Source organism: Thermobia domestica, chromosome 4, assembly GCF_964235325.1.
Source record: "Thermobia domestica chromosome 4, izTheDome1.hap1.1, whole genome shotgun sequence".
In the NCBI taxonomy this organism is placed as follows: Eukaryota; Metazoa; Arthropoda; class Insecta; order Zygentoma; family Lepismatidae; genus Thermobia; species Thermobia domestica.
Window position 1 is genome coordinate 58,914,169 of NC_137457.1, and position 17,553 is coordinate 58,931,721.

Consider the following 17,553-nt stretch of genomic DNA (forward strand, 5'->3'; position numbering starts at 1 on the left):
TATATGCATACAGATAATCACTCTTTGGTATAGTGAATAATATGCAGTTTGCTAATTCACGTAATACTTAACAATTTGTTATATTTTCGTGTTCTTGTTTGTCTGTAAGTTGATAATAGTAGCACATTCGCGTCACCATGCAGTGTTGCCGTCTTGCCCAGCTTTATTGACCTGAAAACTTTTATGGGTTTATTTTTTATTAGACTTATCGTCTTCACGTCAGTTTTGTTTTACGAGTACTGTGTTACACAGTTGCTTAGGGTTATTGGAAACAACAATCTAGTTTATTGTTGCAATTGTCGTATATCTGACTGGCTTCTCTTTGTTAGCGATTCTACTTCAGAATAACTGAGAACACATGGATATCATCAAATCTGTTCCTATTATAGTCACCATCGACAATCGTCAGTCCATTCTTATCTGTCCAAGGCAAAATTTCTACATTCAAAGAGCCTAAACTAACCCCATTTCATTATTTGTTTATATCTATCCCTTCAACTACATATAATAGTTTCCCAAGTCTTCGCAAAATATTTTAAGTGTACTATAGTTGATGTCAAAATAGATGTTCCTAGGTTTTTTCACAAGCAATATAGAAATTTATCACTTAGCTCAGTAAACTAACCCCATTTCATTATTTGTTTATATATATCCCTTCAACTGCATATGATAGTTTCCCAAGTCTTCGCAAAATATTTTAAGTGTACTATAGTTGATGTCAAAATAGATGCTCCTAGGTTTTTGTCACAAGCAATATAGAACTGAAGGCAATATAGAATATATGAACCGTACGGACCACTAATCTTCATATTCATAAATATTTAAATTAGAAAGAACAATATATGTTTGTGTTTTGAAAAGCGGTGATGATCTCCAGAATTCTCGTCGGTCTTGAAAGATCGAGCTGTTTTCTTCCTCTTTCAATGAGATAAGGATTTGCGTATCAGTTCAGTTGGAAGGGTAATTGAAAGCTGCAAGAGGATATGAGTTAAATCAGAAATTTATCATTCCTGTTACGGGCAGCCACAAAATAACTCACGCTTACCGATGTTGATTAAGAACAGATCACAGTAATAGTAAAGCTGCTTTAACAACGTAAACACTTACTCAAATACCTTCACGGAGTTTGCATTCAACGAATTTGTCTTAAGATAATTCTCTGAAATGAACAATTTCTACGCGACAATCTGGGACAAGTTGTGGTACTTCAATCCGAATTTCTTCCTTTCATGAAGTACTCCTTCTTCCTCTTCTATTCCGATTATGGCATCTATTTCTATTAGACGATCTTGCGTCTCTTTATTTACTACGATCTGCTCTTCTTCTTCTATGTCATTAAGAAATACGGCAATCTCTTCTAATAAATCTTGTGTACACTTGTTTTCCATTTTTACCACCAGATGTATATACGTAATGCAAAAAATATATAGTTTCCAATAGGTACAAGTAAATAGTAAATAGAGGATATATAAGTATTATTTAAAATGAATTTTAAATAACAGTGTTTTAAAAGAATATACGAATAAATAAAAAAAGTTCAATATATAAGTAATTAACAAAGGAATAATACTATCAGTAAGGATAAGTAAAGGATTATACACATATCTTTATTTGTATTCAACCTAAAATAAAAAAGAAATTTATATCGTTACCTATATCCATATTCCAAATAAATATAAACACTATATATATACACAGATTTCAATTCGTTATACGGAAAAAGCAGAAATTTCAAGGGAAAAAAATAGCATACCTTTTAACTAGGTAAAATGGTTTGTAATTTTATTTTCGTATTCCATGCGAGTGAAACAAATGTATGTTGACAGCTTCCTTCACGTGTGTTGTCTAATGTATAAACGTTCTGTACGTTAATTTTATACTTATTCGTTCAGAGTTTCAGCGGCCACGAAAAATATGTATTTGACACTAATATCGTCCGTTTTACAACGTAAGTAGCATATATGTGGGGCGCTATACTGAAATATTTTTCTCTCTCTCTCGCTCTCTCTCTCTCTTACGAGGGTACGATGTCTGAATGATTACGAAAGTTATCACTTAGCTCAGTATGATATTTGTATTCCGTAGCAAATACGGAAACTCAATTTAAAGGCCGTCCAGCCCCTTAGATGATGTGCTATTGACTTCAGAGTATCATCATTAAACACAGGAGACCCGTAAACTACGAATTTGACATTAATATTGTTCATTTTAAATTATTTTTACGTGTCTCGATACTACCCTGGAAACCCCAACTTCAATTCCTCTAGATGGTGTACTAACGAGTTCAGAGTATCATCATTGAACACGGTGGGCCGGAAAACTATGAATTTCACACTAATATCGATCATTTTATATTATTTTCACATGACTCGATACCAACCCTGGAGACACCCAACTCCAACCCCTTAGATGATGTATTAATGGGTTCAGAGTATCAACATTGAACACAGCGGCCCTGAGTGAGTGTTGTGGTTTGATCTCTCTCTCTCACTCTCTCGTTGTATGGGTCTCGGTTGCTCGGTGATAGAGCGTTCACTTCTTGTGCATGGGGTCACAGTTTCGAAATCCTGTTCTAACCAAGTTAACTTTGTAGCGGACAAACACTGGGTATGTGGATTTCCTCCCACTTTCTTCGTTGCAACATTTCATTCATTTCTCATCATCACCGTCTCCTTTAGCCTAGCCGACATAACTGTGGGACGTAAAATAAAGGCCCAAAGGGGTATTCCCAGAGCTGGTAAAAATTTAAGCATCTTAGGAACCACTTTGACCCCCCTCTTATCTTTATTCAGTTTTAAAAACCAATACATTCATTCAAACTAACACACACATTATATATAAAAAACAATAGTAAAATGCAATGGTACTTCGTAAAAGAAATGTGTATAGTAAATAGGTGTATGTATAACTCTATTCATTTCCCCTTCTCTCTCTTACTACCTTCGTTCTGACTGTTACGTCTATTACAACACGTATCATACAACCTTTTAATACTCATAGTTGTGTAACCCTCAATAAAATACAAAGTTTTAATAATCCAATAATACCCAAACAGATAAGTCAAAAGCTAAAAACATTATCAAGTACACCACAGACCAAGTTATGAAAGATAAAGCATAAATAATAACAATGAAAAAGAACTATCTAAAATTGTAATAAGTTTTAATAATTGTAATAAGTAATAACATTTATATACAGGAACAACACTATTATAACAACAAGTAACATAATAAAATTATCCAACCAACATTTCCAGTATAAAAGGCAATAAATAAATATAATGAACAAGAAACCAATTATTAAAATACCTAAACTCATTAAAAGCCTTTGATTCTGTTATATATAAACAATCGTCTCAACACTACATTAAGAATTTCTAAATCATTCTTGTTTGTAAACTAATAGAACTAGTTGGTATAATCTAAATGCGCATTAAGAATTTAAATACTTGATTTCATAGCTAGTACAGCAATACGCTTGACAATATAATTAGGCACATTAAATTCTTTAAAATTTTTTTAGCACTTTTACTAATTGCTCCCCTGGAACCAATAATCACCAGTATTCTTGTTATCATTAAATTTTTCTTTTAAAACTTCATATTTAGTAATTTTCTCTAATAAAGCGGTCTCTTCCATATTACCTTCTTCAAATCGAATAGTAACATCACGGATATATGTATGAGTGAGATTTTCAACTACGAGATCCGGTTTCAGTTTACCCTTACTGGTATCGAATTCTAACTCTGCCAGTTCTGACAACGCCCCTTAATCTGACAATGCTTCTCTAGGATATTAACCACTTGATTGTGTCTAAATATACGGCGATTAGCATGTAGAATACATTTTCCCAAAACATGGGCCATAGACTCAATCGGTTCCTTGCAAATTCTACATTCAATATTTAAATTTGGCTGAGTTCTAGCCAGAGCTACCCTAACGCCATAAGTGTTTTTACGCATCTTCAGTGCGTCTATAAACCGGTTATCCGGAAGAACCTCATTAGCAAAAAGGAAAAAATTAGAGATGGGGTCATTATGAAAATACTGAATACCTTTCCTTTGACTTTGCTTCCCCTTCCATATTTCAAAACATTTATCCAGGGGACGTTCCCAGAGCTAAACTTTTTCCACATGTGATCCTAACTCTTAGTAACACGATTTAGTATGGGAATGTATGTCGCTATGAGAGCTATATACCGTTTCTTATCCCACTTTCTAAAAAAATCATGAAATATAATATTTACCTTAGCAACTAAGGCCATTTTTATACATTCTGTTTAGATTTCCATCCTACGTTGTGAAAACAGTATCAAACGATATGAGAAGCTTTCGTTATTTGATTATGTTCATCACTGGAATCCAATACGCTTTAAACAATAATATTCAGCTTGACAAACCCAGGGAACGTTCACAGGGCTAAACTTTTCCCACATGTGATCCTAACACTTAGCAACACGATTTTGTATGGGTATGTTTTTCTCTATGAGAGCCATATATAATTTCTCATCCCACGTTTTAAAAAAAATCATGAAATACAATATTTACATTAGCAACTAAGACCAATTTCATACAATCTGCTGAGAAGCTTCGATCATTTGAATATGACGTCTTCACTTCATAACTTACAGGTATTTCATGGGTATAGGACCAAGGGGCTAAATCGCTTATGTTCTTCGCCTTTGCAGGAGAAGTAAGGCGGGGGTTCAAATAACTATCCAATACACGGCGAGAAGACGAAAGAACATGTTTCATCTTGATTGTATAACTGGTAGTAGTCCAAGAGCATACATCTTTATTCTAGCATAACAACATACTGGTTTAGGCCGGTCTAGGTCCCCATGATAACGGTTTTAGGGCCAAAATTTTCCCACGGAGATGAACGCAGTGTACATACGGGAATTGTTCGCTTGCGACTTAGCAGCATGTTTCCTGCAAAGAGGCTACTGGTCTACATTCACAGATAGTCACTTTCTTTCAATTCTCGGTTAGACTTGCCCAATTTCGAAACTTATATGTTTTTAAAACATTGATATGACATGGCTTGGACTTCGCTTTCTAACAGGATTAGTTCTTGATCTTTTAAGTTGGGGTTGATTTTATATGTATTTATTATTAAAAGTTGTAACTCGTGTTGTGTGACGCTTTTTAATTCATCTTTAAACTTTCATTTGTTCTTCAATTGTAAAAAAAAAACTAAGCAACATAATTTGATTCTTTGCTTTAAGAAATATGCTACTCCCTACTTCAATTTAGATCATCTAATAGTGCAAGAACGTAGTACAAAGTTATCTTTTTTTGTGTTTGTTCTAATCTGAGACTCACCGTTTCTAAGTGAGACTTCTTGCAATTTTCTCATTATTTTGCGAACAAGTAAGGCCGATAAGAGAAACTAACTATCCAGTCTTGAATGCAAGTTGTTTTTAATTACGAAAATTGAATTACTGGTGGGAGAAGAAAAGCAAGCTATCGCATAAAAGCCAACACCCGTACAGAGGAATGTTGCTTAAAGAACCTTGTATGAAGATCTTTACAACTTACAAGATGTCCGGTATGAATATCTTTGCAACTTGTATGAAGATCTTTACAAAATGTCCTTCTTTATAATGGTCGATTTATATTATATATATATAACCAACACACACACACACACACACAACATCAACAACAGAAACACGCAACCAAACAAAATAAGCGGTAACAGATTTGGTGGTGGTCGCCTCTGGTTAAAGAACTACATTCTTGAAAATATCGAACAACTTTCTGACGTTCAAGCGTATCACCGGTAAGTTGAAACTCTAATTTCTTACTTAGGGCAAATCGCGAATATGTTTTTTTTTAAATACTCGAACAACCACTAGTGTTTTGGTGCGAAGCTGAAGCAAATAGAGATTTCTTTCCTACCAGTTAGTCACTGAGTCCAGTATTATTTAAAGTCAAATACTTTCACAGGCGTATATTCTCCAACGGTAATATTCAGGAGGTTACAACACGGGTGTGCGTGCAAAGTGGTGTTTTTATTAAGTTGGGTTCCACACAGGTTTATTGTGTGGCTATAAATTACCAGTCCCAACTTCTCTCGCAATATGCTGAATGGTGCGAGTGGCATACTGGTTTTACAAGCGCTAAACATTACCAGATGATATACCCCGACAAATATAAAGTTTGAACAAAAATAATAAACGATATCATTCAGGGGCGATGAATTTCAATTTAAACTTTTAGCCTTGTAAAGCTACTACTTCGTAGTTTGTCATTCTAAACAGCTCTTTCACACAACCGATTGATACCCGAAGCAAGGACCAGAGAAGATAATTAAGAAGTGCTACAGACTACAAAGTTGATAATGTACTTTGAATTAGTGTAATAAAAGGCAAAAACATTTTTCACAAAATGTAAATGGCACGTAGAATTCCATCGGAATTGCGAAATTGGTAGACCAACTACCGATATGATGCAATAAAGATGACACACTGTAGCCTGAGAAGCTAAAATGTCCTTTCTAAATACCAAACAACTATCTTGCTAATATTCACTGAAGAAGTGGCTAGCAAGTATATGGATGTCTTTTGCAGCGTCTACAATGAATTCTGGTAGTCTTGGTGGACATCATACTTACAACTGTGTTAAAATATTATACCTAAAGGTATAATTATAACTTTAAGCATCGTTGCCACGGTGATGTAAATTATTCATCTCTATGGATTAGAAACCTTAATATGTACCGAATACTATGTAGAGTGAGAGTTGGATGTATGATGTGTTTAATATTGTATTGGACGTCTCTTGTTGATAATTGGAGAGTTTAGGAGCGCAGTGGAGATGTACAAAACGACTTTGATGTGAAAGATTATTCATACTATTTTGAAAACTAACAAATATTAGTAATCATTCAAGTTTGAATCATCACTGATGTTATCAGATATGTAAAACGGTCACACGGAATTCGTTATAGCTGATCCTTGTCCAAAGATGACTAAAACAACGAAACGAAATATCATCCTCACTTCCACTGTGCACAATCTAACACGCCGCGGTGAATTGCCTACTTTACTTTTTATTCTGGAACCTTAACATATTAATACCATAAGTAATAACCTTATTTATGTTTGTGTTCACGGATAATTTCAACATAAAAATATATAGTTTGATATTACATATAAATATACTTTCCCGTGATTCAAAAATGCTGTGCAAAATTACCCCTTAACTAATGGAAGAGAATATCGAAGAACACCTGTTGAAGGACAAGTTCGGATTCAGGAGGGAAAACGGTAATAATGAAAACAATACTGAGTAAGAATAAAAAATGATTAGTTAAAGCATTTGTAGATATAAGAAAAGCGTTTGAAAACCTATATTTTAATATCGTGTTCAGAGCGTTGACTGATCTAAAGATTAATTACATAGACACAATAGTAATATATCAATTATGCAGTAATGAGACAGCTGATATATAATGATATCAAAAGGAAGCAAGCATAAGTAGTGAATTAACGCATGGATGTTGACTTTCATCTTACCTGCTTAACGTCTATATAGAAGAGGCTGTGAAAAATCCTTTAATGAAAAACGAGAAAGTCGTAAAGGTGCTTGTAAATGGTAAGATTTGATCACAATATGGTTTTGTTGCTGGCATAGCACGGATACTGGAGAAGAAAAAGGAGATGAAGGAAGCCCCTGCGTACCTGAACGGTCACCAAAAAAAATGCAAAATGAAGATAAATAAGGAGTAAACCAAAATGATAAGGAGAACAAGAGCAGGACAGAAAGAGACAAATTAATGGCTTAAAGAAGATAAAATTGAAGACCCCATTTTAAGTAATCTATTATTCTTGGACGGAAGCAGTGGAAGATCAAAAATAATGCAGGCTAAACATGTATGTAATACTAAAAGATGACTGCTAAAATCAAGAAATTTATCGTCAGGTGTTCGAAAACGATTTATTAAGACGATGGTATGGAGCGCGGAAACGAACCAGAGACGTTGAAAGTGAGAAAAGCTGAAATATATAAGCTGTAGACATTTTAAAGGAACTATTAGCGCTGAATGTTGCGTATCTCATGATCCGAAAGGAAAAGGTATGAATAAGTACTAAAGGACGCTAACTATGCACGACAGATAATGAAGGTGATATAAAAAGGAAGAGAGAGCAATTTTTGTATTCTGATTCGGCACTATGATTTGGATCACCGTGTGGATGGAGGGAAAGGCAGAAGGAAAACCAGGACGATCAAGACTAGTGATAGAATATATCTAAATGGAGTTACGAAAAGGAACCGTATCAAAGCATAAAACAGTTCCCCCAAGGGAGAGAAAAGTTTTAAAAATTTTCATTTACCCACAGACCTATTGTTGAGGTGAGGAAGGAGAAGAGTTTACTTTATACTTGACATTCTCCAGATATTGCTAAACCTGGACTAGGATCACAAAACTGTTTCTAAGACAACAAATGAATGAAACTCAAAGCACTTTATTTCGGGGCACATTTTCCGCTTTGGAACCGGAGTAAGAGGAAAGAACTCAGGTGTAACTTAAAAAATGTATTATTGAGTATATTAGTTAAAAATTGAATCGTATAGAAATAGTTTATTCAATGTACAAGGACCGATGTTTTATCTTTCAATACTGTTAACGTTCTACTACTGAAGTCAGGAGCATTTTCATCCTTATGCTTTTCACTGAAATATATCCACATGGAATAGTGGACATGTTTCATTATGAAGTTTAAATATGTTAATTAACTTTTTAATCTACACCCATATTATTAAAGGTACGCATACTTACTGTTCATATATTACATGTCGTTTGCTTCAACAATATTATGTTATATTTTTCGTATTTACATAGTACATGTCGGTTTAACTTTTGTGTTTTTAAAAGGACAAAAAATCAATACTTACCTGGATAGAACTTGAAGCTTTCTATTATTTTTTCATTTTTTTGGCGAAAGAATGGAATATTCAATTATCACATTATAAGACCACTGGGTGGCAGCTTTGAGGCTTATTTGCACAGCATAACTCATTTTGACCACTAATGTAACATAGCGGTTTTTCGAGGGGCAGAGTCGATATGACATACAAGTGTAATGCAAAAGTTTGTTCTTTTACCGTACCCATATTATGATTATAAATATTAAGTGAAACACGTGGATTGTAAATATCTTCTAAGATTCCGAAACATGTTTTCGCATTCGCGCTCGGAACCGGATTTTATATTAAGGCTTAAAATATGTTGACTACTAGCTCAAAACTAGATTTATACTAGTCAGGAAAAAATATTCAAATAGTAATTTGGAACTTTAAATATTGATTCCAGTATATTGATTTCATTGCCAACACTACTGCACCAAGAAATCAGAGAATGGCCAGAAATTTACACACTTCGACCTTGCTTCTTCGTATGATTCACGTCAAGAAATATAGAGTTATAAGTGATTGCGATAGTATCATGTTTGGTATTTATATGTCAAGAATGACATTTATTACAGGAGCCTAGTATGTTGGAAAATTTTATTGTTTGGAAAATGCTACTACCATGTTCTGTTTTGAAGATATAATGGTATTTAATATTACTATATGCCAAAAATAAAGCAACTCACATCACGAAAGTTAATAATACAATTACATGAATGCAATCAACATTTTTAATAAAAAAATCAGCCCATCTTTTTATCGTATTTATTTTTTGTCAAAGTATTCAAATATTATATATTTGATATCTTCCATGTAAGAAACAGCTGTACTAAGTGTACAATTTTCACAATTTCAGGTCGTCGACCAAAAGGAAGACCAGGTAAGAATTGTTTAAGTACACTTTCTCTTGCATGGATATGATTGCACGATAAGAATATACGACGACAACTAACGCGATATTCCGTTCGACTGACTACCGTGTACTTTCAGGTAATAAAGGTCACGAAAAAAGCAAAAAGAATAATAAAAATCTTTTTCATGCTTCTCAAGTTCCAATGGTTACACAATTTGTTATTCCAGATTAAAATGCAAGGTTCTTTCTTTTAATATATGGTTTTGATTCATGTAATTCTTCCTTTATAATTTCTTACGCCTTATCATTCGGATATGGTTATATCTTGAACTTCGTACAGAAAATCTAAAAGATTCTAATATTTCATTAAATATATATAATTAAAAATATTCGGTATTGTATATATAATGTTTATACACAGTAATACGAATAGTAACTTCAAAATTTATAAAAGGAATAAAAATTAAATCTAAGACATATTTTTACATAACAGCGATGGCTCAGCGAATTCTCTAATTTCGCAAGGCATCTCAAGGTTTTCACAAATTATCGCTATCGTCTTACAAACTAAAAATGTAAATATACATTATTCCAGATACGATCACACAAAGTGTATATTCGGTTCATTTCCAAAAATGACAGAGATAAAAATGATTAAAATTTTCTAATTTGAAATGTTAATGAAAGCTAAAAGTGTTTATACTGATACTTTTTTCTTTAAATTTACTAACTCAAGAATTTTTTTGGGCTAAGCATATTGTTCGACCCGATATTAAAACTACTAACAACAGAATCAAAAAAAAAGAAAAGTGAGCAATAATTTCAATTTATTGTATATATATATATATATATATATATATATATATATATATATATATATATATATATATATATATATATATATATATATATATTACAATAACAGTATACAGAGAGAGAGAGAGATAGAGAGAGAGAAAGAGATAGTTCTACATATTTATATAGGATCATTTTGCTCTCAGGGCTATAATTAAAGACAGCAGAGTTTATAAAGTAGATTCACTAAATAATTCTTGTTATCCCACTTTCCTTCATACGAACTTTTCCTTCGCTTAGGGACTTTTACTAATTTAGACATTGTTTGTACCTTGGAAACATCTCTTAAACTTTTGAACGATATAATATGTAGATTTTCTATTATCTTATATCAATTTAAATCTCATTCTATTTTGGAATAAAGAACTATATTAGATATCTAAAAAACTTCTAGGTCTTCATTGTTTTACGTCTTTCATGTTAGGTGTTATGATCTATCGGTATAACACAGCCTATTGGATTTCACTTTGGAATATTTACTTATGAGTCACATATACAGCTTTTATATAATTGACTCGTATATCTTGCATTATAAATTAATGTTTTCCTAGCTATAAAATAGATTATTTAACTCTGATTGAAAAAACTCAATCGCATTATAAGCTGAATTTTAATTAGTAGAAGTATTTTAATAGAAGTTTGACAATGCAAGGCAAAAGAATTAGATAACTTTTGAATTGAAGCAGTCGCTCGATTTTGAGGAATGGGTAGATCGTCCAACATTTAAGGAGAAAACTCATCAGATGTGCACTTTTTCAAAAAAAGTTGAATATTTGTAAACAGGCAGGAGAAACGCATGATTTGTGTTTGCGCATTTTAACTATCATTCGGACATTCCATATAGGTATTATATGGACATTTAAACACTACTTAAATGAACGAATTGCTAGAAACATTGCTTATGTTGAATTCAACTTTGAAAAATCTGCCGTCGATATAGAGTAGCATATTGACACGAGGTAATCTAATTGTTGTAAACGATTCTAGGAATATTCTTCTTTTGTTCCAATAGACTATGTGTAACAAATCTCAAAATCAAATCATAATTGACACTTGGCACAATGAATATACAGGATAGATCCCATACCGTTGGAGCTATGGAGTTTCGAAGCTTTTTTTTTTTTTTGTTTTCGGCAACCTATAACTCCGAAAGGAAGCATATGTGCACCCAAGCTTGTCTAAACTTTTGCCTTCCTTGATGGCAGAAATAATCTCCGAAACGTCTTCAGTGTTTTTTTGAAACACCCGGCATATATATGAGTTTTGCTGTTCTAACGTCGTTCTCCTTCCTTGGATGTATATACCTCATGCTCACTCGCATAAGCGTAACAAGATAAGGGAGAGTGAGTAAAAATGGTGCAAGTTAAACCAACTATTAACAACCATAGGACGCTACTTGATCAACGAGCGTTGCTAGCTATAACCCTGTGCCTTTCTGAAATCGAAAAGAAAGTTAACACTGTGTAAGAAATGCTAACTGCTGTTACTGTCTGCACCAAAAGCCTAATAAAAACAAATAGTGTCTTCAAAATTTGTAAAAGGGATAAAAATTAAATCTAGGACATATTTACACATAATAGCGCTTGCGCGGTGATTCCTCTAATCTGGCAAAGCATCACAGGGTTTCTCAAATTATCGCTATCGTCTTACAAACTAAACATTTAAATATACATTAATCCAGATCCGATCACACAAAGTGAGTATTTGGTTCACTTCCGAAAATGACAGAGATAAAAATGATTAAAGTTCTGAACTGTACTTCAATGAACTACAATGATTAAATTTTCTAATTTGAAATGTTAATGAAAGCTAAAAGAGTTTATACTGATAAAAATTTACTTTAAATTCACTACCTTAATAAAAGTTATCTTTTTTTTAGCTAAGCATATTGTTCGACGCGATATTAATGCCACTAACAACAAAAGCAATAATATGAAAAGTAAATAATAATTTCAATGTATTGTGTATATATATTAACCGATAATACAAACGTGGAGCGATAGGCAATAATAACACTTCGCAATCAAAGGAGATTCTTTAGAAAAAGTAAGTTGAAAAGATGTAAATAAATAAAATATTAAAGGTGTACATCCACGATATCTTAATTAAAATGAATTTACTTACGAACCACGCCCTACTTTCAAATTTTAATTACGGAGAATAAAGAATATATATTAATAGGCAAAGGAAATATGATTATTCCCTCACAAGCACCTTTCATGGAACCCAAGTGCTATGGTGTTATGACAATTTATGTATATTAGTCCAATTTCTTTCCCGCTATTATTTTAAAGCTCATAACAATATCCGAGTTGAATATGGAAAGGAGATGAGCTTAGAGGCCGAAAGGTAAAAATGTGCAATCACAATTGGACAAAATCAATTAGCAAAGTACCATATCTATTGATTTAAATATTTTTAATTTAACATTTTTAACAACAGCTTACTATAAGAAAATATTCAACTAATACTTAGGTAATTCCGTCAATATATGGTCTAGTAGGCGGAATTCTATCCAATATTAGCGTCTTCCGTGTTCATGAAATACTCGATCATACTAAAAGCAAATAACCTTCCTCAATTAGCAGATAACAAAGCTAGAAAAAGGAAGAAGTAAATTGATAAATTCCAAGGATAATTCAGTGTTTTTGCAAACGAACCGTGCTAAAATTAAGTTCTATGTCTTATCTTTGAATTATGAAGACGTGCACTAACAAAATTATATAAAACATCGAACCATATATTAGGCCAGTTATATCTATCCGTTCTTGTATTCAATGTTTCAGTGTTCCTTCTAAACCCCTAAAATTGTTATGTTCAACACTTAGATTGTTTGCATTAGAGTTAAATAATAAGCATGTACCTACTTGTTTGTCTTTTGTGTACATGCTATTATTCAATCTACAGTCCATATTTATACAGAATGTTTCATTTGACTGAGTATTACTTCAATTTGTTCAGAAAATATTGAACATTCAATTCGATGAAATTAACAGTCCTGAAGATGCTTTGTGTGTACTGCGTATTGTATATGACCCAGGATAAATATTTGAAGACTTAATACACAACACCTATTAGGTAATGGAAACAAATTGACCACAGTAACTGATTCTTGTTATGAGCCTCTTTTAACATAATTATTTTCAAGTTTTTTCGTTTAAACATAAAATGTTTATCCATAAGCGAAATATATCTACCCTTAGTAACAAGTAAATTATTGATAAGTATCAATGTGTGTTGAAGAATCAAGATGATAATACAAGTTGATATAATACAAATTTCATACTGCTTTTTCATGCATAATATCATTGAATATTGGGTTAAAAGAAAAGATAATATTGATTTATAGAATTTGAGATTGTAATTTTCATTGAATTTTAAAATATTTTTACTTTCATGTTTGTATTATATTTCGTGTATATATACGTAAATGTGTTTGAAAAATTTTATTTATTTCAAGATTTATAACTAAGTTAGTTGGAGATAATAGTATTTCAATTTTTTTGTTTGACAATGTTCTAATGGTGCGGGATGAAATCTTTTTAATGGCATGTTATGGCAAATTCAATAACTCTACCTGTCTCGTTAGACATGTTACCTACTTTGCATCTTTACATGTTAAATTCATACCCACTGTACCACTACATCGCATTATTACAGTTTGATAGAAATAGATATTAACTCAATTTCTTAAGTGTTTACAGTTTCTAGTTTATGTCATAATTATTGATAAAAAACCCATGTTTTGCCTTTCAAGTAGGAATCAATTTCAAATGTGTAGACAAGATGTTATTTGTTACTTGAGTTCTTATAGATTAATTATGTGTAATCTATTTTATAGTTTAACTTCGTTCTCAATTTCATAGTTTAACTTCGTTCTCAATAGTATATACATGTTGCCCTTATATCCTATGAAGCTAATAAATGATCAATAACCATTTTTTTCATAAAGTAAATAAATTGCTACGAAACCACTTTTATATTGTTTCCCACAAATTTTGCTTGTCACACATACATCTTTTTAACACAAAGAGATTCGTATATAAAGCAGTCACAAATAATTCGTTATAGCTGATGCTTGTCCAAAGATAACTGTCGACTGAAAGTAAATGAGTACAGGAACGTAACTGGATAGTCTCTTGATTTCCACAGCACAACATAACACTCCGCCGTGAATTTTCGTCCTCACTCTTTAGTATGGAACTATTGGCATATTAATACCATATGCAATACAATTGTGTGGATGTCCGCCAATAATGTCAATATGAACATATATATTTTGACTTTACATATAAATTTGTTTTCCCGTGCATCGGAAATACTATGCAAAATTATCACAAAACGTGTGGAAGGGAAGTCGAGGAACGGCTATCAGACGATCAGTTTCGATTAAGGAGGAAAGCGGAATTAGGAGAAGCAAAACCGAGCCTACGGTTCATCATTGAGCAGTACATTTGTAAATATAGAGAAATCTTTTGACAAGGTAGATTGAAATATCATGTTCAAAGCGTTGAAGAAACTGGAGTTTGATTACAGAGACAAAAGAATGATATAACAGCTTTAAAATAACTAGGCATCTGTTATAGGAAGATATCAAATGGAAGCGGGAATACATAAAGGAGTAAAGCAAGGATGAGCATGTTCATCTCTCCTTTTCAACGTTTCCATTGAAGAATTTATGAATAAAATGGATAGGATCGAGAAAGGCGTAAATGGCCATGTTTTCAGGAAAGTCAGGTTTATTGTTCACATAGCACTGATAGCTGAGAACAGAAACGTTTCTTGCAGGAAACACTTGCAAACTAGAACAATGGAGTGGAAAGCACTGGAAAGGAAGATAAGTAAGAAGAAAACCTAAATGACAATGTGCACAGGAACAATACAAAAAGGGGCTATAAAAAGAGTAAATCTAAGACTTTAAGACGTTCTCCTATTTAATAATTCAAGTATTCTCGGACGGAAGTATTAAATAATACACAGGATAAAGAATAGTGCAAGCTAAATAAGTATGCAATTGGAAGATAGAGCCGCTGACATCAAGAAATGTGTCGCTTGATTATCGGAAATGATTTATCAAGGCAATGGTGTGGACGAAGGGACTTACCTGTCAGACTGGTAGACAGAAGGTGAATTATCCAAGCTGGAAAAAATTTAAATGTTGTTGGGGTGCAGAACCATGCGCATATAATAGGCCGAAAGGAAATATGTACGAACAAGTACTAAAGGAAACTAACGAAGGATGAGATATCATAAAGGTGTTAGAAAAGGAAGAAACAGGTGTTTAGGAAGCTTATTTGGTAATCCGTTTGGACAACCGTGTTGAGAGAGGGAAGGGCAGAAGACAATCTGGAAGAATAAAACCAAGAATAGAATATCTAAATTCAGCTACGAACAAAGATCTTATCAAAGTATAAAACAACTTTCCCACGAGAGAGAAAAGTTTTAAAATTTCCATTTCTAAACCAACATATGAATGAAGTGGGAAAAACTATTTTACTGTACTGTCGTAAAAGATGAAATGTTTAACTTTCTCTAAATATTGCTAAATCTGGACAAGACGCACAAATTTGTTGGAAAGACAAGGAACACCTAAAATTGAAAATACTTAATTTCGAGGTACTATTTGCATTACCGAAAGAATTAAATAGACAAGAACTGAAGTATAACAAAATGTATTTTATCCATGATATTAGTTAAAAATTGAACTATATTGAAGTAGTTTCTTCTAGATAGACGAACCAATGTTTCACATCTCAATATATTCAAATTTATACTACTGAAGTGAGAAGCTTTGTCAGCCTTATGCATTTCTCTGATATATATCAGCAATAAGTTGGTGAAACATTTCATTATTAAATTTAAATGTAACAATTATCTTCTATATCTTACCTGCATATTCTTAAACATACTCATATTTTCTAATGATATTTTGCATTTACGAACAAATATAAAATAATGCCAGACTTTACAAAATGCTTAGTATAATATCATACTACTATATTCATATTGAATTCTGGAAAGATAATTGAAAACGTTCATATGACATACGGTGTTACGAAAAGTCTTTTATCATATCTTACTCTTATTATGCATACAAACATTACGTGAAAAATATGGATTCTAAATATGTTCTAAGATAAAGAAACACGATCTTTACATTTGCGTTGGAAGGTGGATTTTATCTCATGGTATAAAATCTGTTGAGTATACGTTTAACACGTAGTATCTTTGTTCGTACAACGCATGTTTTACATTTTAAATGCATTATAACGGACGTACTCGACATTCGTCACTACTACATTGAAGAGAAGTATTTCATTAGCCATACAGTCAACATATGTCACCACTAGTACTATCCAGTGTTCCTTCTTTCTAATTGAGCTCGACGTTTGTACTTTGATACAATAGCTTCCACACACATCCATGATTATGTAGATGCTGAGAATATTTTAGGTGTGCTTGGTGAACTATCAGCATTTGACGTAAGTCACATTGATTTAGAAGGAGATGAAGATCAAGACTATCTGTTAGGATGGAGTGGCGGAGAAAGCGACACTAGTTCTGGGTTGGGTGATGTTAATCCTTGTTGCTGGATGATCCATGTGCAAGTTCATCCCATAGGAATGTACAAGAAAGTGACAGAAGGTGGTCCACTCATGATGTCCAACCGTATTTTCCTGTTTGCGAAGAATCTGTAGTGTTTATCGTTGGTCTTGATTCTTCATGTACTCCGTTAGATTGCTTTTCTACTTTGTTTGGAGCAGATATGTTCAAACACGTGGAATTGGAAGCAAATCTTTGTGCTGCTTTTAAAATGAAATTGCTGCATCGTCAAGGAAAATTTAAACCACGTTCTGTATGGCACAATAAATTACAGTCAGAAAACTAATTTTAATTAGGACATCTTTATACTAGTGATAAGAGAATG

The 17,553-nt window shown here is 32.7% G+C and overlaps 1 long non-coding RNA gene across 5 annotated transcripts in view; it reads left to right on the plus strand.

Moving 5' to 3' along the window:
- The window catches only part of LOC145683314 (uncharacterized), a 564,956-nt gene that overhangs the window by 333,393 nt on the left and 214,010 nt on the right, over positions 1-17,553 (plus strand). For all 5 annotated transcript variants that reach the window (XR_014131021.1, XR_014131022.1, XR_014131023.1 and 2 more), the window contains one exon: positions 9,774-9,797. This is a non-coding gene — a long non-coding RNA (uncharacterized LOC145683314). The remainder of the gene's footprint in view (positions 1-9,773; positions 9,798-17,553) is intronic.